Raw genomic sequence first — 26,904 nt, forward strand, 5'->3', positions numbered from 1 at the left:
TCCTAAGGAACACCAGTCTCCAGAGTTGCTCCCTGAGGACTTGGGCTCAGCTGGCAAATAAGTTTGGAAAAAACACTGTTTACTTCTTGGAGGTTCATTGTAGCAAACTGAAAAGCCACAGAGCAGATAAAGAGAGATCTGTTGAACTTTCCATGTCTCTCAAACTTATTTGCCCACAAAACCATTTTTTTAAAATAGACCCTTTTAGCATCCCCGAGAAGCAGAGAACCAGAGTTCTGAGAACAAACTTAAGGAAACGCTAACTTGGGGATGATCCTTCCTTGAACAAAGGAGTCTTTGCCTTCCCACAGGAGTCCTCTAGACAGCTACCTGGGAGCCCCACAGCAACAACAACAAAAAGCCAAATGTGCCTATAATTTCTGCAAATATAAACGAATGAAAGTATGTATTATATTTACATCATACTTATACCTGCAGTAATATATTATAAATATAAACAAATGGGTAAATCACCCTCTGGGTTCCCAATAATCCTACTCCGGATGGTTCTAATCAATTGGACCCAGTAAATAATGAAACCCTTTCCCAAACGTGGACCCTTGGCCTCCATCTGAGGGAAGCAGCAGAGAGGGCATCCGGAGACCCACTTTCTAGCCCTAACTGTTACCAGCTTGTGACAGGAGTAAATCATTTCCCATCCTTAATGGCGAGAGGGGAGAGGATACAATGAAAGCGGGATCCATCGAAGCCTCAGTAAAGGCCGGGCGAGCTGTAAACATGCAAGGGATCGTCCTCTCCCACTTACGACTCTCTCAGTTTGAAAGTCTGTCTCTCCTCCCTCGGCAGCAAGTAAAGCTTATCATTTCTAAGACATGAAGAACAAATGGAATTCTGCTCCTCTTACACTGAGCTTGCTTTTTAAAGTCAGGTTTAAAAAAAAACTAAGTTAATAAAAGGGGGAATTAAGGGAAAAAAAACAGTGAACACTCCATTGCCATGTTCTAGAAACAGGCATCTCAGAACCCCTTACGCCCTGGTGTTATCCCAACATATATTCCTCATGGAGTGCATATCTGTTCTGCTCAGACACCTACCAGGGACTCTGAAAATTTCTCTACACAGTTAGCCAAACTGCCTCCATGACAAAATAGCCTCTGGAGTGTGTTTTTTTTTTTTTTTTTTTTTTTTTGCGGTACGCGGGCCTCTCGCTGTTGTGGTCTCTCCCGTTGCGGAGCACAGGCTCCGGACGCGCAGGCCCAGCGGCCATGGCTCACGGGCCCAGCCGCTCCGCGGCACGTGGGATCTTCCCGGACCGGGGCACGAACCCGCGTCCCCTGCATCGGCAGGCGGACTCCCAACCACTGCGCCACCAGGGAAGCCCTGGAGTGTGTTTTTAAAGCACAAGGGTCCTGTCTGCAAATCGCAGCGGCACTCTCCTCACTGCAGTGAATCTGGAGGCTGGGGAGGGTGGGCTGTCCGGGGCAGTGTAGGCCCTGCCCCCCACAAACACTGGCCGTGGGAGGAGCACAGGTCGCACACACCTGGGACACCTGACGGTGGGGGGCAGTGCAGGTGGATGGGAGGGGATGCAAAAGAACCAGGAACACGCCCAGCCCCCAGCAGCCCCCTGAACAGATGTCCCGACCAGACTCCTACATACAGGTGGTCCTGACGCTTAAAGGCCTTGCTGAAGATTTTGCACACGTGTCTCCTCTCCTGGCTGTGCGTCAGGTAGTGCTTGCTGAGAGAACTGGCGCTGCTGAACACCTTCCCGCAGAGGCTGCAGTCCAGGAGTGGGTTCTGAGGGGACCTGTGCTGCCGCTTTCCTTTCCTTGTGCTCCCAGACGTGGCCCTGCCTCCTTCGTTAGCCTCTTTGGGCACCTTGAGCACGCCTAGCCCCAGGTCTAGACAGAGGGAGAAAGCACAGGTTATGACATCCGGGGACATCGGAGCCCGGGAGGAAGCACTCTACCACCCTCGGACCAACTTCAGTAGCTGAGTCCAACTCAGGGAGTTGGGCGAGAACCCCAACTTCAGCAGCTTCACTCGCAGAGAAGACCAGGCTTAGCACCAGGTGAGGGGGAGAAGGGACCCTGGTCAGGCCACACCTCCAGGGCGGCACCCAATCTTGAAGCCACACTTGGGGGGTAAGGGAGGGGACAGCAAGAGTCTGAGAGCTTCCAGGACAGAGTGACTGTACAGGCAGGACTTCATGACGGTAACATCAACAGCACACTTGCAAGTGCAATCCAGAAATGCACAATGCAAAATCTTAGAAAAGTTTAAGTCCTTTCTCCCAGCCAATTCCACTCTGGGTTTTTTAATTAAGGAAATTAAGGCAGATCTGTACAAATTAACGGAGATCTTGCAGTGAACTGCAAGCGAGTTAACTGTAGCATTGTTTTTCCTGGTGAAATGTGAGAAACCACCTAATAACTGACACGAGGGCAGGTGGGTGACTGCATTCTGGTCTCAATGGTCTATGGCGCAGGCATTTAAGATACAACTGTAGGAAAATATCCATTGACGTGAAAGGATGTTCATGCTGTACCACTAAGTGCTGTGCCACTAACAAGAGGATTGTTGAAAAACGGAATGATCTAGTCTTTCAAAGGGAAAAATAAATTTGAATAGAAACAAACAGAATGGGATTGATTGGTAGGATCATGGATCAACTTAATTTTCCTTTTCCTGTATATCTGAATTTTCCATGTTTCTGTACTCCTTGGGTAAATGAGTAGCAGGTTTTTTTTATAATTTCATTTTTGATTTTTTCCTTTCACCCATGAGTTATTTTAGAACAGTGTTCTTTAGTTTCCAAATACTTGAAGACTTTTTTCTATTTCTTTTATTTATTTATTTATTTTTGGCTGCTTTGGGTCTTCATGGCTGCGCGAGTTTTCTCTAGTTGTGGCAAGTGGGGGCTACTCTTTGTTGCGGTGCGTGGGCTTCTCATTGCAGTGGCTTCTCTTATTGAGGAGCATGGGATCTAGGCTCACGGGCTTCAGGAACTGTGGCACGTGGGCTCAGTACTTGTGGCTTGCGGGCTCTAGAGCGCAGGCTCAGTAGTTGGGGCGCATGAGCTTAGTTGCTCCGCGGCATGTGGGAGCTTCCTGGACGAGGGCTCGAACCTGTGTCCCCTGCATTGGAAGGCGGATTCTTAATCACTGCGCCACCAGGGAAGTCTGCAATAAAGTATTCTTAAATTAAGATATGTACTCTTGTGTGTGTGTGTGTGTGTGGTACACGGGCCTCTCACTGTTGTGGCCTCTCCCGTTGTGGAGCACAGGCTCCAGACGCGCAGGCTCAGCGGCCATGACTCACGGGCCCAGCCGCTCCGCGGCATGTGGGATCTTCCCGGACCAGGGCACGAACCCATGTCCCCTGCATCGGCAGGCAGACTCTCAACTACTTTTCCAACAGGGAAGCCCCACTTTTTTTTTTTTTTAAACACATAATGCTACTCCACACTGAATAGACTATAGTATAGTGTAAACATAACTTATGGGCACTGGGAAAGAAACAAACAAAACTCCTATGATTGGCCTTATTGTGGTGGTCTGGAACCGGACCTGCAGTACCTCTGATGTATGCTGATACTTGAGCGACGGGAGTCAAAACTGAGAGCAGAGGTTCTCTAACTCTGGTTTCTTTAAGAAATAGCTGGTGAGACTGTGTTAAAAATTCAGGTTCAAACACACCTAGTGCCCAGATCTTAGTTTTTAATACTGTTCTCCAATAAAAGTAACCAGGGCTCCTTGGATAAACGGCTGGTTCTAAGACTGGGCAGGAATTTATACAGGATGTGCTTAGAGTATCTGGTAGTTCCAGAACAGAAGTCTCTCAGCCTCCATCTCGTTGTCTCTCTCCCTCATAGACACACACACACACACATGGGGTATGTCAAAGAGACACAGGAGCCAACTGAATGAGCTCCCAATAGTCAAAGCTGGAACAATCTGAGCAACAAAGTAGCACTGGATAATAACCCAGTCTATAAAATCTCCGTGAGCCCATGCTGATATAAATGAATGACCGAACAAATAAATAAATGGCCGTGCATGATTCCAAATAATTTGTGTGGCTATTCTGCCCTCAAGAAGTTGAAGCATGACTCTTCACACCTTACGCATGAACTGTGCACAGTGACTTCCTTCCACAGATGACAGTATTGGGGGCGGGGACTAAGTTTACAGCGTAGAAACATGACAAACATTGTCAGCCAGGTGGTGGAGGTTAACGTCAACAGTGACAAGTCACACTGATACTGTGCACCCTGAATACCATGTGAGGACAGTGGCACTTCACTTCTGTGGTCTTCCTCCCCCTCGGATCATAAGAAACATAAGACAAACCCCAGCTGAGGCACATTCTCCAAAATACCTGACCACGACTTCTCATAACTGTCATCAAAAACAAGGAAAGTCTGGGAAACTGTCACAGCCATGAGGAGCCTAAGGAGATGTGACAACTAAATGTAATGTGGTGTCCTGGGAGGATCCTGGCACAGAAGAGGGACATGAGGTAAAAACTAATGAAATCTGAATGAAGCATGGACTTTAGTTAATAATAACATAGCAATATTGGTTCATTAATGGTAACAAAAGTACCATACTCATGTAAGATAAGAATAGGGGAAACTGAGTGTGGGGTATATGGAAATTCTCTATACCATCTTCCCAATTTTTATGCATATCTAAAAACTATTCTTCTAAGAAAGTTTCTTTAAAAAATTTAAGTTCCAGGGCCCTACCTCCAATGATTCAGATTAGCAAAGTCTGTGGTGGGGTACAGGAATTTGCATTTTTCACAGGACCCCTAGATGATTACGATGCAGATAATTTGGGGTTGAGAAAACACTGTTTTCTGGGGGTGGAGTTTGGCTGGGGGGAGGTAATTCATAAGAAACCTTTGCCCAATTCTCTTCTTACATTCAGAAATTCTTCTGGAACACCCACTTGTGCTTGCCACTGTATTCTGACCGCGGATAAGATGGGGGTGAGTTTGGATAACCACAAACAGTTTGGGTTCCCTGCCCCTCTAAGCAGCACTATTGTAAAAGCTTCCAATAGTTTAAAGCTGTTAAGTTTCAGCTTAATTTCTTACACAGCAATAGATAACTAACATACCACCAGACCATGAAGCCAGAGACTTTCATTTCCAGTGTCATCGGGCTTCACTTCTTATGGAGGGTGGGACCCACACGGTGACAGCAACAGCATGAGTGCTCAGGTAATACGGGGCACCTGCCAATATCCGATTTACATTTTTCTCATCAAGGCTTCCCTGGTGGCGCAGTGGTTGAGAATCTGCCTGCCAATGCAGGGGACACGGGTTCGAGCCCTGGTCTGGGAAGATATCACATGCCGTGGAGCAACTAGGCCCGTGAGCCACAACTACTGAGCCTGCGCGTCTGGAGCTTGTGCTCCGCAACGAGAGGCCGTGACGGTGAGAGGTCCGCGCACCGCGATGAAGAGTGGCCCCCGCTCACCGCAAGTAGAGAAAGCCCTCGCACAGAAACGAAGACCCAGCACAGGAAAAAAAAAAAAAAAGTTAAAGGGCATTAACAACAAGCCAACCAACCAGATATATGGGGGTAGGCGTTTTCCATCCCAGTTACAGAATGAGAAAACTGAGACTCAAACAGGGAAAATGACTTGCCCAAGGTGGCAAAGAAGGAAGAAGAGGCAGGCTGTAGATTCTGGTTCATCTGATGCCAGAGTTCTTTCTCCAACCACAGTGCCCGCACCGCTTCCAACTCAACTTCCTCCTCTGCTCCTCCTCCCTCCCCGTCTTTTCAGATGTACTGAGCTGCAACCTGGCCCTTCTGTGAAGCCTCCTGACACCACCGTTTGCCCTGCTCCCCTAGCCAGTCCCTCCGAAGGCAGCACACAGTTACAGACACAATCACGCCTTTAAGCCATCAATCCTCTGATGTGTCCCTCTTCCTCATCTCAGTTAACAGCATCTACTCAGTTGCTCAAACCCCAACCTGCCCTGCCAACCTCCATCTGTCCTTTTCCTTTCCAGCTCTCCCTGTGACGTGAGACCCATCAGCAAGTCTGAATCTACTTCTAACGTGATCCCTGATCCTTGCGCTTCTGTCCTCTTCACTGCTACTCCAGCCCAGGCCACCATCTCCGCTGAGAGCCTTCCAGCTACTCTCCAGGATTCCCGTCTTGCCGCCCACGGCCCCCACACAGCAGCTAGAGCTTTGCACAGCCTCCCCTGGTTCCCGTGGCAGAGTCTGTGCTTTGCCTCACCGGGGCCTGGAAGTGGGTCTCAGCCTCAGCAGCATCCTCAGTGTGGCTTCCCACCCCCGCGCCATCCACCTGCCAGCGTCTGCCACTCCGTCACTCCCTCGGACTTGGCCCCCTGCTGTACTTTCCTCATGTCACTTTGTGGTGGACACAAGGTCTGACTCCCCAGTGGCCATTTCTGCTTCCTCTTCTTTTCCTGGCAAATGGGATTCCAGTTTGGATCGGATGACAACAAATTTGAGGGAGCACACTGGTTCTCCCCACTCCTGGAACTGGGGGGAACACAACTTATGCTTTTGTCCTGGAGACAAATCTTGAGGGTCCGGGATAACGGTGGCCACTTCCCTTTTCACTGCCACGGACCAGTTTAGAAAGAGCACGGGCTACAGTTCTGGCCGAGGAGACGTGAGGGGCGTTCTGTTGGGCGCTGCTACAAGCTTTCCTCACTTTTAAAAAGGGGAACAAGGAAGGGAGGGAGCTGCTCTCTGCCCTGCACCCTCCGAAGGTTTGGGTGCTCGGCGTACAAGAGGGGATTCTTGCTGCTGCTGCTGCTGCTGCAGCCGACTTGCAGATGCTGGCCACTGCTGGCAGGCCTTGACTTCACCGTGGAGCCACTGGCACCACCACGTGTCCTGAGAGCTTAAACCTACGCTGACTCCTCTGTTATTACGGCCAAAAGCATATGCACTATAGATATCTAAACTCACCTTTTTGCTGCTTTATCACTGCTACCTTCCCGCTCCTAAAATGTAAGCTCTGTGAGGGGAGGGGCCTGTCCCTCCATCACTATGTCCCCATCACGTGGACTGGGCATTGTCTGGCACAGCTACAGCAGGTGCTTGATAAATGCTGGCTGCATTCATGTATGAGGCTCCTCCAGGGCAGGGACTCAGTCACTGTGGCTTCTGGGAGCGGCAGGGGCTCAAAAGCCTTCGCTGCATCAACAAGCAGGGAAGCCAGAAGACAGCTGCTTAAAAAACCAATTTAATAATATATAAGGAAAAACGTACAAAAACAAACAAAGGAGACGCAACAGGGCTCGAGGTGCCCATCCCAACTAGCTGCCCACGCAGAGGGCCGATGCCAGCCCCTAGCTCGCCCTCCTCCTCCTACAGTTGGAAGGGCTCCACGGGCCACCTTGCCCTGACGGTGGGATCCACGTGGTCCTGAAGGCGGTGCCACTTCATGTGGGCATTCCGACCCTTGATCTTGCCAAACACCCTGAGGAGGCACCAGAGGACACAGGGGTCAGAGCAGGGGGAGGCGGGTAGCCCTGAGGGGGGCACCCAAGAGGGCTGAGGGCAGGCGGTGTGGGAGCATCCAGGGAAAGGGCGGTACCTCTCACACTCCCGGCAGGGAAAGAAGCCCTGGCCCTTGCTGCTCCCCGGCAGCTCAGGGGTCCGCTTCGAGCTGGTGTTTGGGCTGGAGTTGGGGATGGACTCCCTCCTGTAACTCTCAGTAGTCCTCTGTAATTCGGGGGTTGGACGGTGGCTGCGTTTCCTCCGAGGGCTACGAGTGACCTGCAGAGGGGGCAGAGGTGATGAAAGGGTGCTGACCGCCCCGCCACCCTTCTAAGGGAGAAGCAGGTGTCCAGAGCGTCCAGACGTCGCGGGGTGCAACGCCCCCCCACCGCCACCCAGCTTGGATGGGCACCGGGCATCCAGATCCGTGCTGAACTCCTGAAGCCCTACCCCGAGACCCTCTACCTTCGCTTCTGTCCTGTCTGCTTCACCCAGCTCTCTCTTGACCCTCTTTTCTGGCACTGGGGCTCGGCCGCGGTCAGAATCAATCATTATTTTCTGAGTGTAGTAGTACTCGACACACTGGGCTACTGTTTTAGTCTGGACCTAGTGGAGGAAGACAGAAGCCGGCTAAGGACAGTGCCTCAGGAGCAGCAGTGAGGATGGCGTTGACGCCCTAAATCCCCTCCCCATGGGGCCAGCTGCCACTTTTTGAAAGCCCTCCTGAAACGTCTCTCCCCTATGGCTTGGTATGCTCCTCTGCTACGGGGGACAGAGAATCACAAAGTCCTCCTGGGGATGAAGGAGTTCAGAGAGAAGCCACCAGAGTCAACACCATCTAAGCTCTGCACGCTCTGAGCAACAAGGCTGGCCCAGGAAGGCTTCTCTCCAGGAAAACGCACACAAAGGTACACACGAGGACGCTAACTGTGACATCATGTGGAGCCACATGTCTACCGACTGGGACTAATTAAAGCAGAGTGTCCTTACGTGGTGGATACCTCATAGCCTTATGCGACAGCTAGGCAGAGCCCTCCAAAAAACTGAAGAGGAAGGAATACTTCCCAACTCAGTCCGTAAGTTCAACATTTCTCTGATACCAAAGCCAGACAAAGATATTACAAGGAAACAAGGCTACAGACCAATGTCCCTCATGAACATAGATGAAAATTTTTAAACAAAACTTTAACGAACAGAATCCAACAATATATATATGTATATATATATATATATATATATATATATATATATATATATATAAAGGACAATATACCATGACTAAGTGGAGCTCATCCCAGAAACGTGAGGTTGGTTTAACAATCTAAAATCAATGTAATTCATCATATTAAACTTAAAAAAGAGAAATCATATGAGCATCTTGATAGGTGCAGAAAAAGCATTTGATACAATCCAATGTCCATTCCTGATGTAAACTCTCAGCACAATAGGCATAGAAGGAACTTCTCTTCAACCTGAGAAATGATACCTACAAAATCCCTACAGCTAACGGTGGAGTGGTTTCCCCTCAAATATCATGAACAACACAAGGATTTCCACTCTCACCACTTCTACTCAATACTGTACTGGTGGTTCTAGAGTGCAAAAAGGCAAGAAAAAAAGTAAAGGCATCCAGGTTGGAAAGGAAGAAATAAAAGTGTCTTTATTTGCAGATGATATGACTGTCTATGTAGAAAATTCAGTGGAATCCACAAAGAAGTTACCAAAACTAGTAAGTTCGTTTGGCAACATTTCAGAACACAAGATCAATATAAAAATCAATTTTATTTCTATACATACTAGCAACAAACCATTGGAAACTGAAATAAAAAAGAACTCTATAACATCATAAAAAACACAAGTACTGGGCTTCGCTGGTGGCGCAGTGGTTCAGAGTCCGCCTGCCGATGCAAGGACACGAGTTCGTGCCCCGGTCCTGGAGGATGCCACGTGCCATGGAGCGGCGGGGCCCGTGAGCCATGGCTGCTGGGCCTGCACGTCCGGGGCCTGTGCTCCGCAGCGGGAGAGGCCACAATGGTGAGAGGCCCGCGTACCGCAAAAAAAAAAAAAAAAACCCAACAAAAACAGAAAAAAAACCAAGCGCTTAGGAATAAATCTGACAAAAAGTATGCAACAACTGTACACTAAAAACTTCAAAACATTGCTGAAAAATTAAAGATTGAAATAGAGCGATATACCCTGTTCACGAGTCAGAAGACTCAATATTGTTAAGGTAACAACTCTCCCAAGCTGACCTATAGAGTCAAAAACAGTACCAATCAAGTTCCTAGCAGGAATTTTTATTTTGAATTTGACAAGTTATTTCTAAAATTCATAGGGAAATAAAAAGGATCTAGAATAAAAAAAATAACTTTGAAAAAGAATAACAAAGTTGAAGGACTAACATTTTCTGATTTCAAGACTTAGAATAAAGCTACAGTAATAAAGACAGTATGGGAATAGCTTAATAAAAGACAAACAGATCAATGGAACAGAATACAGCGTCCAGAAGTAGATGCATATATATATGGCCAACTGATATTTAACAAAGGTACAAAAGCAACTGAGTGGAGAAAGTATGGTCTTTCCAAGAAAAGGTATTGGAACAATAAATATCCATATGCAAAAAATGAACTCACCTCGCACCCCATACAAAAATATACTTACAATGGATCATAAATCTAGAAATAAAACCTAAAACTAGAAAACCTCCAGAAGAAAACATAGGGGAAAATCTTTGTGACTTTGGGTTAGGCAAAGATTTCTTAGATACAACACGAAAAGCACAGTCTATAAAAGAGAAACTAGTAAGTTAGGCTTAAGCAAAATTAAAAACTTTTCTTCGAAAAACACTGTTAGGTGACTGACAAATTGCATATTGGGAGAAAATATTTCCAAAGCATATATCTGGATAAAGGACTGGTGTTCAGAACAAAATAAGAATTCCTACAGCTCAATAAAAACACAGACACTCCAATAAACTCAGAGGCAAAAGATATGAACAGACAGCTCACCAAAGAAGGTGCACATAGAGCAAAAAAACACAAAGATGCTCAGCATCATTAGTCATTAGGAAAATGGAGTCAGATGCTACTGTACACTCATTAGAATGGCTAACATTAAAGAGACTTAGCATACCAAGTGTCGACGAGGGTGTGGAGCAACTGGACCTTTCATAACCTGCTGGTGGGAATGGGAAGTGGTATAGCCACTTTGGAAAACAGTTTGGCAGTTTCTTAAAAAGTTAAACATACATCTATTATAAGTTACCCTCATTCACCTCCTAGGTATTTATAATCCCACCCCCATCTCTGCAAAAAAAAAAAGAACCCAGTACATGTCCGTACGAAGACTTGTACGTGAATGTTCACAGCAGCTTTATCTGTAGTCATCAGTAACTGGAAACCGCCAACAGGTGGATGATTAAATGAACGGTGGTCAGTCCACACTGTGGTATACTCCTCAACAATAAAGGGATGAACAATGGGTACACACGACAACATGGATGAATCTCAAAATCATTAGGTTGAGTGTAAGAAGCCAGACAAAGCAGATCACATGCTGTATGATTATTCCATTTATAGAAACCTCTAGAAAATGCAAACTAATTTAGAGTGACAAAAAGTAGACAAGACTTGACTAGGGACCCGGGTGGCAGGAAGGAAGGGTTGCAAAGGGGCAGGAGGGAACTTTGGGGGGTGACAGATATTTTCATCATCTTGATCATGGTGGTGGTCTTACAAGTGTATAAATATGTCAAAAACATTAAATCTTACACTTTGATTATGTGCAATTTTGCATACATCAAGTTACAAAAAGAGCAAAATAATCAGCAGGATATCAAGTATATGATGTCATCCTTCTTTGAGAAAGTGCATATAGGTGTGTAAAATCCGTATGGGCAGTCAATACCTGGCAGGTTATCAATCAGAAGTAGGATTGTGGGGAGGGGCCTGGAGGGCTTTATTTTGAACATGGGATTCATTTCTGTACTGTTTGGGGTTGTTCAAAGCAATGGCATTTCAGTTGTCAACTGTTCACAGCATGAGCAGAGTATCGCCCCTGACAGGCCCTGCAGTTCTAGCGCCTCGGCCGTGTGAAGGAGCCTTGTCTACACCAGCCTGCCATGTTCGCCTTACCATCTTGTGTATCAAGTAGAAGTCCTTCTTGTAGGCACAGAATGCCTTCTTAAAGAGCCTCTTCTCCATGGAGGTCCAGATGTCCGAACCTATTGGAGAAACAGCCAAGAGGAGGAAGAATGTTTCTCCTTCTGGGACCACAGCCACGGCTGAAGTGCAGACTCCCCTCTTTTTTTAGGCCACCGAGCGCCCATTATATGCCAAGATTACTGCTAAGCCCCTTACTTGCTTTATCTCACACAATCCTCACAAAAACCTTAGCAGGTAGGGGCTCTTACCATCCCCACTTGACAGGTGCAGCAACTTGAGGCTTCCTCTGGTTAAGAGACTTGCCAAGGGCAGGCGTGGGCCCCTGGTTGCCTGACTCCAACGCTGGAGTGCTCAACTGCGGAACGTGAGCCCACCCCAACCTGGCACCCACCTTGTGGCCACGAAGAGCCCACGAGGGAACCAGTGGAAAGGGGAAGGTTGGGTCCAACTAGAGAGCAGCACCCACTGAGTCCCCCAGAGACGACGGGCCCTTCTGGGAGGGCAGGTGCAGGCCCCAAGAGAACTCCGGGAGGCACGTGCAGAGCTTGCCATGGAAACTGACTGGCTCGCAGGGGCCTCAGCCAGGCCAAAACCACGTGGGCAGCCACGCTCGTTACCTGTGTAGTGATAGTTGGCGAGAGGGTGAGTCCGTGGCTTCTGGGGTCCTCTCAGTAAGAGGGTCTCCAGGGCAACCTGGAACGAGAGGAGTGGTGGGCAACTCTCTGAGAGAGGGAAGGTGAGGTAGAGGCCCGCCTTCATTCTTTCATTCGTTCAGAAAATATGTGCAGCCCTCCCTAAAGCTACCCCTACCCCAGGGCGACTCAAAGTGTGGTCGGTCTGTGGACTGGCCACCAGCTGTGAACCACTTGGGACACACTGCCTACAGCACTAAGCAGACTGGTGAGTCCAGCTGACGTTACCTTTTTCATAGCAAGATTTACTTGATGACGAAACAGTGTGTGGACTTATTCTGGCACAAGCTCCTTATTTCTTCAGGGAGCAGCATTTGGAGTGGCACTGCCCCCGCCCTACCCCATGTTATGTTCCTCATAGCACTAATCATTTTTTTTTTTTTTTTTTTTTTTTTTTTTTTGCAGTACGCAGGCCTCTCACTGTTGTGGCCTCTCCCGTTGCAGAGCACAGGCTCCGGAAGCACAGGCTCAGCGGCCATGGCTCAGGGGCCCAGCCCCTCCACAGCATGTGGGATCTTCCCGGACCGGGGCACGAACCCGTGTCCCCTGCATCGGCAGGCAGACTCTCAACCACTGCGCCACCAGAGAAGCCCAGCACTAATCATTATCTATCACTTTTAAAAAATGTATTTCATGTGCTCACTCTCCTAAAATGTAAGCCCTGCAAAGAGAGGGCATTTGTCTTGCTCAACAGCGTAACCCCGGTCAGGACTAGCTATGCAGTTTGCAGGACCCAGCGCAAAATGGAAACACGGGGCCCTGTGCTCAGAAACTATTAAGAATTTCAAGATGGTGGCAGCAGAGCATTAAACCAAGAATGGGCCCCTGAGCTGGCCCCAGCCTGATACCATGACATCACCAGGTATCAAGAGGACCCAGTAAATGTGTGCTGATTACTCTGCTGAGCACCCACCACGTGCCAGCCACTGCCTCTCAGCTTGAGAAAAAGCACCATGTAGCCCTGGCTCTTGGGTCTCCAACTCGGGTGACGTGACTTCCTCCCCCACTACACACAGTTGGACTTCTTCATTTTCTAAACTTCAGGATTGTGAGGAGGGTCCTTGGAGAAGGCAGAGGCATTTCTGTTGCATCAGAGGTTTTCATACACCATTTTTAATCATAAAGTTAATGTTCAGTAAATAAACCAGATTAATGCAGGCCCTGAGTTGGTTCTGCTAGTCACCGCCTCCCCAGTGCTGCGCTGAGATGAGGTAACGCTGGAGGAATCCTGGTGCTCTGCTGTCACCCCAGATAAATAACTGATTGAGCCCGTATGTGTGCATTTCCCCTACGTTCAAAAGGACACCACCAGTCCCAAAGCGACCAGGGAGAAGGGTGGGTGGCCAGCCTTTGGTTCTCGTGAGCTGCAAAGCCCCAAGTAGAAGGCACGTGTCTTGCGCCTAGAGCCCCTGGCCCTAAGAGAGCAGGGAGCTTCCCACAGCTCCTCTGAGCCCACCCTTGCCTGCACCTCACCTGGATGTTGCCCTGGGCTTCATGCAGGCAGTGCAGAGCGAGCTCCAGGTTGGTGCCCCCGCCCGGCATCACGCTGGAGCAGGCCACGTTGCAGAGCTCGGTCACTGTTTCCAGCAGGCAGCCCGGCAGCGGGAAGGAGAGGAGACACAGAGGGTCAGCAAGTGCCAGAGAGGAAACCTCCCCAACAGCACAGATGGGGCGGGGGGCTCCTGTCACCATCTCCCTCACCTCTCTGCTAAAAGCAGGCTGAGGGAAGGGAGGGACAAGGAGGACGGGCAGAAACCCTGCTCCTGGCACCTGCTCTGGATGGCCTGCCCAGCTACTGGGTGAGAGGAGAGGTGGGGCAAGGGACTGCAGCACAGCAAAGCAGTCCTGCGCTGAAGGCCAGCTCTGCCCACCCCACCCCCGCCTGGGGATCACTGCTTCTTGGTCAAGGTGAGAACTGGGAGGAGAAACCCCTTGGGGATGGAGAAGGGCCCTCGGGAACCTGGCCCCAAAGTCTCAGCCACCTCTATCCTGTGTTTTCGGGTTGGTCATCACATCTCCCCATGGCTTCCAGACCAGAGTAGCTACATGCTCGTCACTTCCAGCCAGTGATCTGTCCTGGAGCTCTGGGATCTCAGCCTGAAACTGGCTTCCTATGTTGATGTGTCTGAAATGAGGCCACACACACGGACATAAAGACATATGTGTGTGACCAAGATGGGAAATACAAGAGAGATGTGCGGTGAGCCCTGCTCAGCAGGGCTGTGGAACCCACCTTTTGGCCATCTCTCAGACACAGGGAGTACTCATCAGCCCAGTAGACACGCGCAGGTATTCCAGAGACCTCTTGAGGGATACTTCCTTCCTTCCTCCAATTGGCTTTATCGCCAGATTTCTGGCTTCAGGCGTTTGGGGTCTAGGACAGGGGAGGTATGTGCTGATACCTGGCATTCTTCTGTATCCAAGGTAACATCCAAGCTACAAAACAGTATCTCACTGCGCCGTCACCAATTCTATGTAGAACCCCAGGGTGCTGGGCATTCTGTCCCCAGAGATCCAACTATGGTATGTCTGGACCGAAGGAATATTGGGGAAACGCCTGGAAAAATCCAACACTTCTCTCCTAGGGAGGCTCTGGATCTAGACCTGACTTTCCCGTGATGAAGGCTCCCTTGGGAAAAACCGACACTGGAATGCAAGGAGGGTAAAAGCATCCCCACATTGCAAGGACTCTCAGGTTCTAAGTCTGTTCCAACTCACGGTTCAGTGCTGATCTTGCTGTTGTCCTTCACCACACTGATGCCAAAAGAGCCGTCCATGTGACCTGGAAAACACCCAAAGAAGAGCCTCAAGAAGACTGGCTACAACTGACCCATGAGGCCCTTTCTGCCTGCCTTTCTAGAGCAGCTAAAAGCAGGCTCTTCAAGATTGCATGGTATACACACACTACTGTATATAAAATAGATCATCAACAAGGACCTACTGTATAGCACAGGGAACTATACTCAATGCTCTGTAATAACCTATATGGGAAAAGAATCTAAAAAAGAATAGATATGTGAATATGTATAACAAAATCACTTTGCTGTATACCTGAAACTAACACATTGTAAATCAACTCTAATCCAATATAAAATTGAAAATTAGAAAAAAAAGATTGCATGGTATGGAGTTTCCTCAAAAATTAAAAGTAGAACTACCATATCATGCAGCAAACCCACTTCTGGGTATTCATCCAAAAGAACTGCAGTCAAGGCCTCAAAAAGATATCTGAACTCCCATGTTCACTCCAGCACCATTCATAATAGCCAAGATGTGGAAACAACCTAAATGTCCACTGACAGATGAGCACATAAAGGAAATGTGACATAAACATACAATGAAATACCATTTAGCCTTAAAAGGAAATTCTGCAATATGCAACAACATGGATGACCATTGAGGACATTATACTAAGTGACATAAGCCAGTCACAGAAAGAGAAATACGGCATGACTCCACTTATATAACGTATCTGAAGTAGTTGAATTCACATTGATAGAATCAGAGTGGAATAGGGGTTACCAGGGGTTGGGGGAGTGGGAAATGGGAGGTTACTAATCAATGGGCATAAAGTTTCAATTAATCAAGCTCTAGAAATCTGCTGTATAACATTGTACCTATAGTCAACAATACTGTATTGCACACTTAAATCTTTGTTAAAAGGGCAGATCACAGATTAACTGTTCACATCACAATAAAAGAAAATAAAAAGATTGCATGGAAGGGGGATAAGACTTCTGAAAAAGTAGAGTAAGGAACTCGGCAAAACAACAAATTTACTGACAAAAATCATTAAAAAAAAAAAAAAGAACAGTAAGCTAAAGTCTCTGCAAGTTGTCCTAAAGGCATACAGCATTTTAAGAAATACTCATTCAAGAAAATCTACTAAATCTTGGGAAGAACAGTGAGAGTCTGTGGCACTGGAGCCATGGCCCACTCCCTTACCCACCTAGCCCCCAGCTCTTTGTAACGGAAGCTCTACCCAGGTAGGTGCAGCCAAGGAGATGGGGGCTTCTTCTTCCCCTGGCTCCCATGCTTAAGGAATTAAAGTAAGATAAAATAAAAATTTCTCATCAAAGAGAAAATGCCATCAAGAGATGGAAATTATTTTTTAAAAAGAAACAAATGTGGACTTCCCTGGCGGTCCAGTGGTTAAGACTCCACGCTTCCACTGCAGGGGGCACGGGTTTGAGCCCTAGTCGAGGAAGTAAGATCCTGCATGCTGTGCGATGCAGCCAAAAAAAAAGAAGAACCAAATGGAAATAATTCAGGGGTTAAAAAAGTACAATAACCAAAATAAGGCTCAACAGTAGATCTGAGCTGGCAGAAGAAATGATCAGCAAACCTGAAGATAGAACAATGGAGACTATGAAATCTGAAGAGAGAGAAAAAAATATAGGAAAGGGAAGAGAGCCTCAGAGAAATGTGAGATGTCATTAAATGCAACAATATATATGTAGTGGGAGTACCAGAAAGAGGGGAGAAAGGGACAGAATATTTAAAGTATTAATGGCTGAAAATTTCCCAACATTAATGAAAAACAATATGTATATCCAGCAAACTCTACAAACTCCAAGAAAGATTAAACACAAAGAGCTCTACATCCAGACATAACATAGGCAAAATGTGGAAATCAAAAATAAAGACAAGATCTTGAAAGCAAAAAGGGAAAAACAATTTGTTACATACAAGGGCACTACAGTAAAATTAACAGCTAACTTCTTAACAGAAACGATGTAGGTTACAAGGCAATGGGATAATATATTCAAATTACTGAAAGTAAAAAAGTGTTAACCAAGTATCTTATATTCAGCAAATTATCTTGCAAAAATGAAGGTAAAATAAAGACATTCCCAGATAAATAAAAACTGAGAATACCTGTTGCTGGCAGACCTGTCTTACAAGAAATAGTAAAGGTGAAATATTATTCAGCCCGCAAAAAGGAACAAAGTGCTGATACATACTGAAACGTGGATGAAACCTAAAAACATCATGCTAACTAAAAGAAGGCATTCATAAAGGACCACATACTGTATGATTCCACTCATAGGAAATATGCAGAATAGCCACATCGATAGAGACAAAGTAGATTAGTCATTACCCATGGCTGGGGATGGGGAGGATGGAAAGGAGGGACTGCTAATAAGTACAGGGTTTCTTTTGGGGATGATGAAAATTTCTGAAAACTGATGGTAGTGATGGTTGCACAGCTCTGTGAATATACTAAAAACCATTGAATTCTATACTTTAAAGGGATGAATTGTATGGTATGTGAATTATATATCCCTAATAAAAATAGATACTAAAGAAAGTTCTTCAGATTGAAAGCAAATGACATCAGATGGTAACTTGAATCCAAACCACAAAAAAAAAAAAAAAAAAAAGCGAAGCGCTAGTAAATATGGGTAACTATAAAAATCACTATGATTACATATTTCTTTTCTTTTCTTAATGGCCTTAAAAATAACTGCATAAAACAATATGTATTGTGGGCCTGTAACATACAGAAATATCATATATGTGACAGTAACTGCACAAGGAGCACAGCTGCATTGGAGTAAAGGAATATCACCTCAGGTAGTAGCTCAAATCCACAAGAATAAATGAAGAGATCAGAAATGGTAAATAAGAAGGTTGATATAACAACCTCTATAAATCATGCTTGCTTTCCTTTATTCTCTCAGTGTTTTTACACGAAATAAAATTATATAAAGCAATAAACATGACCAGTTAGGTATTACTGGGTCTCTCACATATAATAGCAAAAGAGTTAGAAGGAATAGAGCTAGATAGGAGCAGTGTTTCTATATTTCACTGTTAATGAGTTATTACACATCCTAACAGATTCTGATAAGACATATATTTTAAGTCCTAGAGCAACCACTAAAAAATGACTAAGAAACAGTGAAAAATTAAAGGAATTAAAATGTCACCCTAGAAAATACTCACTTAATACAAAAGAAAGCAGGAAAGGAGGAACAGAGGGAGAAAAAGACATGTAACGTATAGAAAATAAAAAGCAAAATGGCAGATGTAAATCCAACCATATCAATATAACATTAAACAAGAATGGATTAAACAAACCAATCAAAAGGCAGAGTTTGTAAGACTGGATAAAAAACACGTGATCCAACTAATGGTGTCTAGAGGTAACATGCTTTATTTTCAAAGACACAAATAGGCTGAAAGTAAAAGAAGAGAAAAATATATACCAAGCAAATAACAACCAAAAAAGAGAATGGAATGGCTACATTAATGTCAGGCACATTAGACTTTAAAACAAAAAATATTACTAGAGATAATGATAAAATTATTGTAATAATGACAAATGATGTCACAATCACATCCTAATGATAAAAGGTCAAGCCGTGAGGAAGATGTGACAATTACAAACATATACACACCTAAAAACAGACCCCCAAAATACACCAAGCAACAAACGACAGAACTAAAGGATGAAATAAACCATTAAAAAATAATAGTTGGAGATTTCAATACTTTCAACAGTGGATAGGGCACCTAGGCAGAAGATCAACAAGGAAATTGAAACTAACTAGACAAAACAGACAAAATACAGCATTCCACCAAACATCAGTAGAATACATTCTTCTCAAATTCACATGGAACATTCTTCAAGACAGACCGGATTCTAGCCCATATAACATGCCTCAATAAATTTTAAATTTTAAAATAAATTTAAGGGAATTCCCTGGCGGTCCAGTCATTAGGACTCCACGCTTCCGCTGCAGGGGGCATGGGTTCGATCCCTGGTGGGGGAACTAAGATCCTGCAAACCGCACAGCACAGCCAAAAAAATTTAAAAAAAAATTAAATAAATTAAATTGAAAAAGAAACAAAGTATGTTCTCTGACCACAAGAGAATTAGATTACAAATCAATAAAAGGCAGCAATTTGGAAAATTCACAAATATGTGAAAATTAAGCAACATACTCTTTAATAATCAGTGTATTAAACAAGAAGTGGAATGATTAATTAGAAAATACTTTAGCTGAATGAATATAAAAACACAACATACTAAAACTTACAAAATGTAGCTAAATCAATGTTCAGAAGGAAATCTATAGCTGTAAAATGGCTGTATTAAAAAAGAAGAAACATCTCAAATCATTTATGGTCAACTGACTTTCCACAAAGGTACCAAGACAGGGTTTCCCTGGTGGCGCAGTGGTTGAGAGCCTGCCTGCCGATGCAGGGGACATGGGTTCGTGCCCTGGTCTGGGAAGATCCCACATGCCGCGGAGCGGCTGGGCCCGTGAGCCATGGCCACTGAGCCTGCGCGTCCGGAGCTTGTGCTCCGCAACGGGAGAGGCCACAACAGTGAGAGGCCCGCGTACAGCAAAACAAAACAAAACAAGGTACGGAGACAATTCAATGAGAAAAGAAGAGTATTTTCTAGTGCTAGAAGAACTGATACATACATGCAAAAGAATGAATTTGGACTCCTACCTCATACAGTATATAAAAGTTAACTAAAGATTGATCGCAGGCCTAAGAATAAGTTGGACTGCATCAAAATTAAAAACTTCTGTACTGCAAACCATATCACAAATAAAATGAAAAGACAACCCACAAAATGGGAGAGAATTGGCAAATCATATATCTGATAAGGGGCTTGCATGCAGACTATATAAGGAACTGAGACAACTCAATAATAAAAGGATAAGAATTCAATTTAAAAAATGGGCAAAGGATCCGAATAGACATTTCTCCCGAGAAGATATACAAATGGATAATAAGCACATGGAAAGATGCTCAACATCATTAGCCATCAGGGAAATGTAAATCAAAACCACAATGAGGGGGCTTCCCTGGTGGCGCAGTGGTTGAGAGTCCGCCTGCCGATGCAGGGGACGCAGGATCGTGCCCCGGTACGGGAGGATCCCGCGTGCCGCGGAGCGGCTGGGCCCGTGAGCCATGGCTGCTGAGCCTGTGTATCCGGAGCCTGTGCTCTGCAATGGGTGAGACCACAAACAGTGAGAGGCCCACGTATTGCAAAACAAACAAACAAACACCCCACAATGAGCTACCACTTTACACCCACTAGGATGGGTGTAATAAAAAAGACAGCTAAGAAGTGTGAGCAAGGATGTGGAGAAACTGGAACTTTCATACAATGCTGGTGGAAATTTAAAGTGACCCGGCCATTTTGGAAAACAGTCTCGCAGTTCCTTAAACGGTTAGTCATAGTTACCCTTTGACCCAGCAATTCCACTCTGAGTTTTATACCCAAGAGAAATGAGGACTTATGTCCAACAAAAACTTACACATAAATGTTCTTAACAGCACTATTTGCAATAGCCAAAGGACACAAACAACCCAAATGCTCGTCAACTGATGAATGGATAAATAAAATGTTGTCTATCCAGAGGATGGAATATCATTCATCCATAAAAAGAAATGAAGCACTGATGCATACTACAACATGAACCTTGACAACATTATTCTAAGTGAACAAACTAGACACAGAATGTCACGTATTTTATGATTCCAATTATATGAAATGTCCAGAATAGGGAGACCCATAGAAAAAGTAGGTTGGTAGACTGGTGGTTGCCCAGGGCTGAGGAGTTGGGGGCTACAGGGCCTGTGTGTCACCGCTCGTGGATATAATCTTCTAGGGTGATGAAAGTGCTCTAGAATTAGATTGTGGGATGGGTGTACAATCCTAAGAATACACTAAAAAACCACTCTACCCTTTAAATGGGTGATTCATGTGGCATGTGAATTATATCTCAATAAAGCTGTTTAAACAATTACTCGAAAGGGCAGGCAGAAGGGTGGTTAGGCTAAATGGCGTCTATTTTCTTTCTGGCTACAAAGTTATAAGCACCTAGAAGGCTGCTGGTCCCAGATGGTCCTGGGATAGTTCTGAACAGCAACGGGACCCCCAGAGCAGACCCAGGCGTAGGCCAGAGAGAATAGCTGGACCAAATTCTACAGGGGGCGGGGGTCTGGCCCCCCGCAGGCCCATCATGGGGTGATCAAGCTCACTCACCAAGCATGGCGCTGATGAGCATGTCGGGACGGGCCCGGGCAGATGTGGAACACAGAGTGTTGAAATACAGCCCAGAGCCCTCCCGGATGGGGCTGAGCCTCGGGGGCGGCGTGTAGGGAGGGCACTGGGACAGTCCCTTCAGGAGCCGGTCCACTAGGAACACGGGTGAGCACAGGTAAATCTGGCGGCATCCTCCCGGGCCCGGCTTCCCAGACATGGAGGTTGGAGGAGGGATGACCAGTGCCTTGGGCCGGAAGAGCTTCTTCCGCTTCCTGTGTTGGCTGCCCTCCTTGCGGTCTCTCTCTTCCCCGTCCTTCTCCTGTCCCTGGAGAAGAAGAGACTTCAGAACCACGGGGGTGGGTCTCTGGTGCCCTCGGGGCTCCCACAGCTCACTCTCCCAGCCGGCGCGTTCCGGGTCGTCAGTGTCTGGGGATGGGTCTATCTACTCCGCTGGGCTGGGAGCCCCAGGAAACGGGGGCAGGCCTGTTGTGGTCGCTGCAGTGTCCCCAGCCCTGCCCAGCACAGGGCCAGACACAAGGAAGTTCACTGGAGGTTGAATGGATGAATGAACACGCAAATCAAGCTCTTCTGGAGTCAGGATTTGGGGGCTTTTCTCACAGCTCCCACTGGCAGCTGGAAAGCAGCTGGAAGGAAGTGCACCCACCTTGCTCCCGGGGGGATGGTTCGCTGGAGCCACTGGCACCGACACAGGGACAACCAAAGGGGCTGCGGTCATGTTGTCCAAGGACTTCCTGCCTCCCGGGGAACTCTGCCTGTCTCCCTCCGGCCTCAGCACCTGTTTGGTGGCTTGCAAAACTCCATGCCACACACCTACACACAGAGAAGAGCCAGCCCTTTAAGAGACACAGTACGTAGGGAGCAAGGGGCCCCTCCAGAGCAGCACAGCCCTGACTCCCGGACCCCAGCCAGGCTCCCCGCAGGAGGACGGCTCCATCCTGAGATGAGTGGCAGCTTCGCGCCCCTTCACCTGCGGCTCCTGCTTCCCTCGAGGTGACGGCCACTGGTCGCTGTGAAAACACATGTGGCTGCTCAGCCCTCTCTCGGTATAAAACATCTGGCTGCAATTCTTGCAGACGTAAGTGCTCCTTGGCTCTGCCCAGTCTGTGGGACCACCACTGTGCTGGTTCCTGTGGGGAAGAAAGGGAGAATGGAACTCTGTCCCCAAACACTGATCCTCTGACAGCTTTGGACGAACCCTAAAGAAATGGAGATGATGCCCCCGATTCTCCGTGGCCTGGTGCTCGCCCCTTCAGGAGTGAAGCATCCAGAGCTCGCTCACCCAGGGCCAGCACATAAAAGCCACCAGAGGATTCCCGAGGGGCTTCGGAACTTACCAGCCACCCGCCATGTTCTCCTCCTTCATCGGGTGGGGGAGCTGGTAGATATTTCCACCCTTAAGACGAAAATACATCTGAGCCAACATATCAGAAATGAGATGCAAGAGTGAAAACTATAAGACTTGGAAGAAAACACAGGTATAATTCTTGGTGACCCTGGACTAAGCAGTGGTTTCTTGGATGACTCCAAAACCAAACAAAACACAGATGTATTGGACTTCATCAAAACTTACAACTTCTGTGCTTCAAAGGACATCATCAAGAAGTGAAAAGACAGAATCAGAGAAAAAAGTTGCAAATCATGTATCTGATAAGGGACTATGTAGATTTCTGTATCTGTGATACATAATGAACTCTCACAGCTCAAAAATAAAATCACAACCCAATTTAAAAATGGGCAAAGAGTCTGAATAGACACTTATCCAAAGAGGATATACAAATGGCCATGAAAAGATGCTCAGGATTATTAGCCATCGGGGAAATGCAAATTAAACTATAATGAGATTATCATTTCCCACCCACTAAGGTGAACCAACTGGACAATAACAAGTGTTGGTGAGGATGCAGAGAAACTGGAGGCCTCTTACACTCTGGGTAGGGATATAAAACAGCACAGCATTTTGGAAAAGTCTGGCACTTCCTCCAATAGAATTACCCTAGAGCCCAGCAATTCCCTTCCTAGGAATTTCCCAAGAGAAATGAAAACATATGTCTAAACAATAATCTGTACACAAATGTTCATAGCAGCGTTATCACAATGGCCAAGAAGGGAAAACAACCCAAATATCTATCACGTGATGAACGGATAAATAAAATATGGTGTATCCATACAATGGACAAGTTACCAGCGATAAAAAGGAGTGAAGTTCTGACCCGTGCTACAGCACAGAGGAACTCTGAGAACATCATGTGAATTGAAAGAAGCAAAAGACACAAAAGGCCACGCAGCGTTAAGATTCCAATCACATGAAGTGTCCAGAATAGGCAAATCCATGGAGACAGAAGGTAGATGCATGGTTGCCAGGGGCTGGGAGGGATGGAGAGATTGTGGGTGACAACCAACGGTGTGGGGTTTCTTTTTGCGGTGATGAAAGTGTTTTGGCAAAGAGTGGCGATGGGTGCACGACTTCGTAAACAAACCAAAAACCACTGGATGGTGCACTTCAAGATGGCGAATTACATGGCACGTGAATATTAAAGCTGTGAAAAAAAAAAGAGGAGGTAGCTGTGGTGCGACAGGAAGGATGCTGGACCTAAGAACATCACGAAGAGACGTGGCCGAGCTCTCTGCACCCAGGACCTCGTGGGCACGATGTGGGAGGACCCAAGCTGCTCCAAAAGGGCGGACCGGCACCAGGCCTGCAGTAGGGGCCAAGTCGGACTTGTGGACCTGTGATTCACAACCAGAAAAGACAGAGCATTTCACGTACAAATATCAAGGGCAAAGGAGCTCTGCCTTTACATGCTCTGAAGAAGTGAAGGAGGCAAATCCAAAAGGAAGCCAAAGGCAGAAAGAAAGCAAATAGAAAAAGTTTAGTGAAGAAACATGACGCAAAGTGTCTCTGACAACTCTAAAGCCCTGTTCTGTTTTGTGTGTGTGTGTTGCAGGGCGGAGGGTGATGTGAGGAACCATCACCCCTCTGGACCTTCAATCCCCCCTCTGTAAACAAACTGCATCTGACGATTTGCTGAGGTTATATACAGTGCCTGGACAAGTCAGAAACACGGACACAGGTAAGGACGACACTCTGCCTCCCACATGGTCAGCTCCCGTGAGAGGGCCCTGGTACCTGGATCCTGTTGAATATCGTCAGCTTGGACTTGGAGTCCCAGGGGGCATCCGCTGGAGGCCTGGCTGACGACGAGAACGAGGCCATGGCTACCTGGCTTGGAGAAGCCGCACAGCACATATCCATTTTCTTTATTTTTTTTTTATTTTTTTTTTTTTTGTGGTACACGGGCCTCTCACTGTTGTGGCCTCTCCCGTTGTGGAGCACAGGCTCCGGACGCGCAGGCTCAGCGTCCATGGCCCACGGGCCCAGCCGCTCCGCGGCATGTGGGATCTTCCCGGACTGGAGCACGAACCCGTGTCCCCTGCATCGGCAGGCGGACCCTCAACCACTGCGCCACCAGGGAAGCCCTCACATATCCATTTTCACTTTCTCCTTCCGGAAGCCTGAAAGGCGCTGGGCCCTGGAGTTGCCAGAGAAGAGCCTGTAGCCTCCGCCCCAGGAGCAGGCCGGGCCCTCTTCACCTTTTGTGGCCCCAGAGGCCGTGCCATTCTCAGCCTGGGCCTGCTTCCCTCGGAGGTGGGCTCTGGATGGCTCCTCTCCTCCTAACTGGGTCTGACGCAGGGCCCCGGGGGAGAAGATGTCCCACAGGTCCAAGGTCCCTTTCGAGGATCTCAACTGCTTCGCCAGAGAGGAGATGTCTGGGTTCCGAAGAGGGTCCAGGGACGACGCTGTGAGGGCAGGTGGAGCAGCAGCCACTTTTGGTCTTCCCTTTGTGTCCTGGCTCACGCTGCTGGGGGAGGCCTCTGTGGGGAAAGCAGGTTTGGATTTTCTCCTGCGGGTTAGGGATCCCTCTGGATCAGGGTTCACGGGGCCAGCATGGAGAGTCAACAGTGGGCGCCATAGGCGGGGGCTACTGTGGCCACAGCCCCTGCAGTGACTTCAGGGCAATTTGCTTGCCGTCGGGTGTGGGAAGCTGGGAGGAGGCGGCGGCACATGGGTGTAGGAGGAGATCCGCTGGGACTTGGTGATCATCTGGAACACCTGCATCTGCTCGTGGCTCACCAGAGACTCCTGAGACTTCAAGAACAGCTGCCGGAAGAGCGGCGTGGCATCCGACGGGAGGCCGCTGGACTTTGGGCTGTCCTGGGGGCCAGGCTCACCAGGGTTCTGCCACGAGGAGTCGCAGTCAAATTTGCGCCTCTTGGAAGCCCAGGAGTCGTCTTCCCCACTGGTGCTGACATATCTGGGGTCACCCGAGGCCTCCCCTGGTGCCTTCAGGAGCGTGGGAGGGAAGGGCGGCATGTCCTCCAGACCGGTGCCCCGGCTGGGTGAGGGCTCCGCCGCACGGGAGTCGCTGCTGAGCCCGGGGCCAGGCTCGGAGCCCTCCCGGGACAGAACTGCAGAGGGCTTGTGGACGACAAACATACTGTTTCCTTTGCTCTTAGGGCAGCCCGACAGGTCTCAGAGCCACTGGAACCTGTGGCTTGATGGCTGGGAACTGGCGGGGATAGTCTGGCTATGGAACAGAGGCAGGCAGGCGGGCAGGGGAGCGCCCTCGGACCAGCCCTCCAGGGATGATGGGGGCTGGAGCAGGGGCAGCTCCGGCTCAGCTGGGTCGGGCCGCTGTTCTCAGCTGCCCACGAGTGGATGGCTGTGAACACGTCCGTGCCCGGCTCCTTCCGTGGGGGCTGGGGCTCCCAGGGAACCTCAGTGGCCAGGGCTCCTGGGGCCGCCGGGGTGCTGGCTGGGCCGCAGAAGGAGGACCCTGATGAGGGCAGGGAGGAACAGGCCGTGTTCCTCCCTTCGCTGCTGTCTGAAGGCCCTCCCAGGGCTGGCCCGGGAGAAGGGATCTTCTGGCAGACGATGCTGCTCATGATACAGCACAGGAGGTCTCGGTTGGGCAAGAGGGAGCAGGGGGATAGGGCTTCCGGGGGCACCAGGGACCACAGGCTCGCGGGTGCGGGCTGGCTTCCACCTCGTGCGCACGGGGTGAGTTCCCGCAGGGCTCCTCCTCCGGGGGGGGGCCTCCTTGAGGATGCACAGGCCGTGCTGGACCTCGGAGTGCCAGTGCAGGGAGCGGTAGTCGCAGTAGCTCTTGCTACAGCCCTGCGCACTGCACACAAAGGGCTTGGTCTTCTGGTGGGTGAGCATGTGCCCGGTCCTGGAATCATATGAGGAGAAAGTTAGCGGGTGTCTCAGCGTGGGTCACTAACTGCAGGAACCCAGGCGTGTCCCCAGGGGAGAGCAGCATCGCAACTCATAAACTCTGCTCAGACCCTATGAGGAAAGACCCCTGCTAAGGCCAAAGCCGTCTGGAAGGGGGAGCTCTTGCCCTCATCCCTAAGCAAACCCCTAATTTGAGATTAAAAAAATCAGTGGGAGCCAAGTCAGAGTTCCCCAAAGTGGGTTCCTAAGGAACACCAGTCTCCAGGGTTGCTCCCTGAGGACTTGGGCCCAGCTGGCAAATAAGTTTGGAA

General features: G+C 48.0%; 2 pseudogenes across 2 annotated transcripts in view; both read right to left on the reverse strand.

Annotated features, from left to right (window-relative positions):
* LOC307066099 (zinc finger protein 541-like) overlaps nt 1-26,904 on the reverse strand; it is a 53,147-nt pseudogene that overhangs the window by 20,198 nt on the left and 6,045 nt on the right. Inside the window, exon 2 of the transcript in view lies at nt 1,622-1,865. The product of the transcript in view is annotated as a zinc finger protein 541-like (transcript). The remainder of the gene's footprint in view (nt 1-1,621; nt 1,866-26,904) is intronic.
* LOC307066100 (zinc finger protein 541-like) lies at nt 7,190-25,369 on the reverse strand (annotated as a pseudogene). Its single transcript, XR_013811538.1, has 13 exons — nt 24,485-25,369; nt 22,692-22,750; nt 22,325-22,484; nt 22,001-22,167; nt 21,337-21,661; nt 15,039-15,102; nt 14,303-14,445; nt 13,794-13,897; nt 12,246-12,321; nt 11,599-11,687; nt 7,928-8,068; nt 7,560-7,741; nt 7,190-7,442 (listed from the first exon to the last, which is right to left on the reverse strand). The product of XR_013811538.1 is annotated as a zinc finger protein 541-like (transcript).

This window comes from Hyperoodon ampullatus (assembly GCF_949752795.1).
Source record: "Hyperoodon ampullatus genome assembly, chromosome: 18".
NCBI classification, from domain to species: Eukaryota; Metazoa; Chordata; class Mammalia; order Artiodactyla; family Ziphiidae; genus Hyperoodon; species Hyperoodon ampullatus.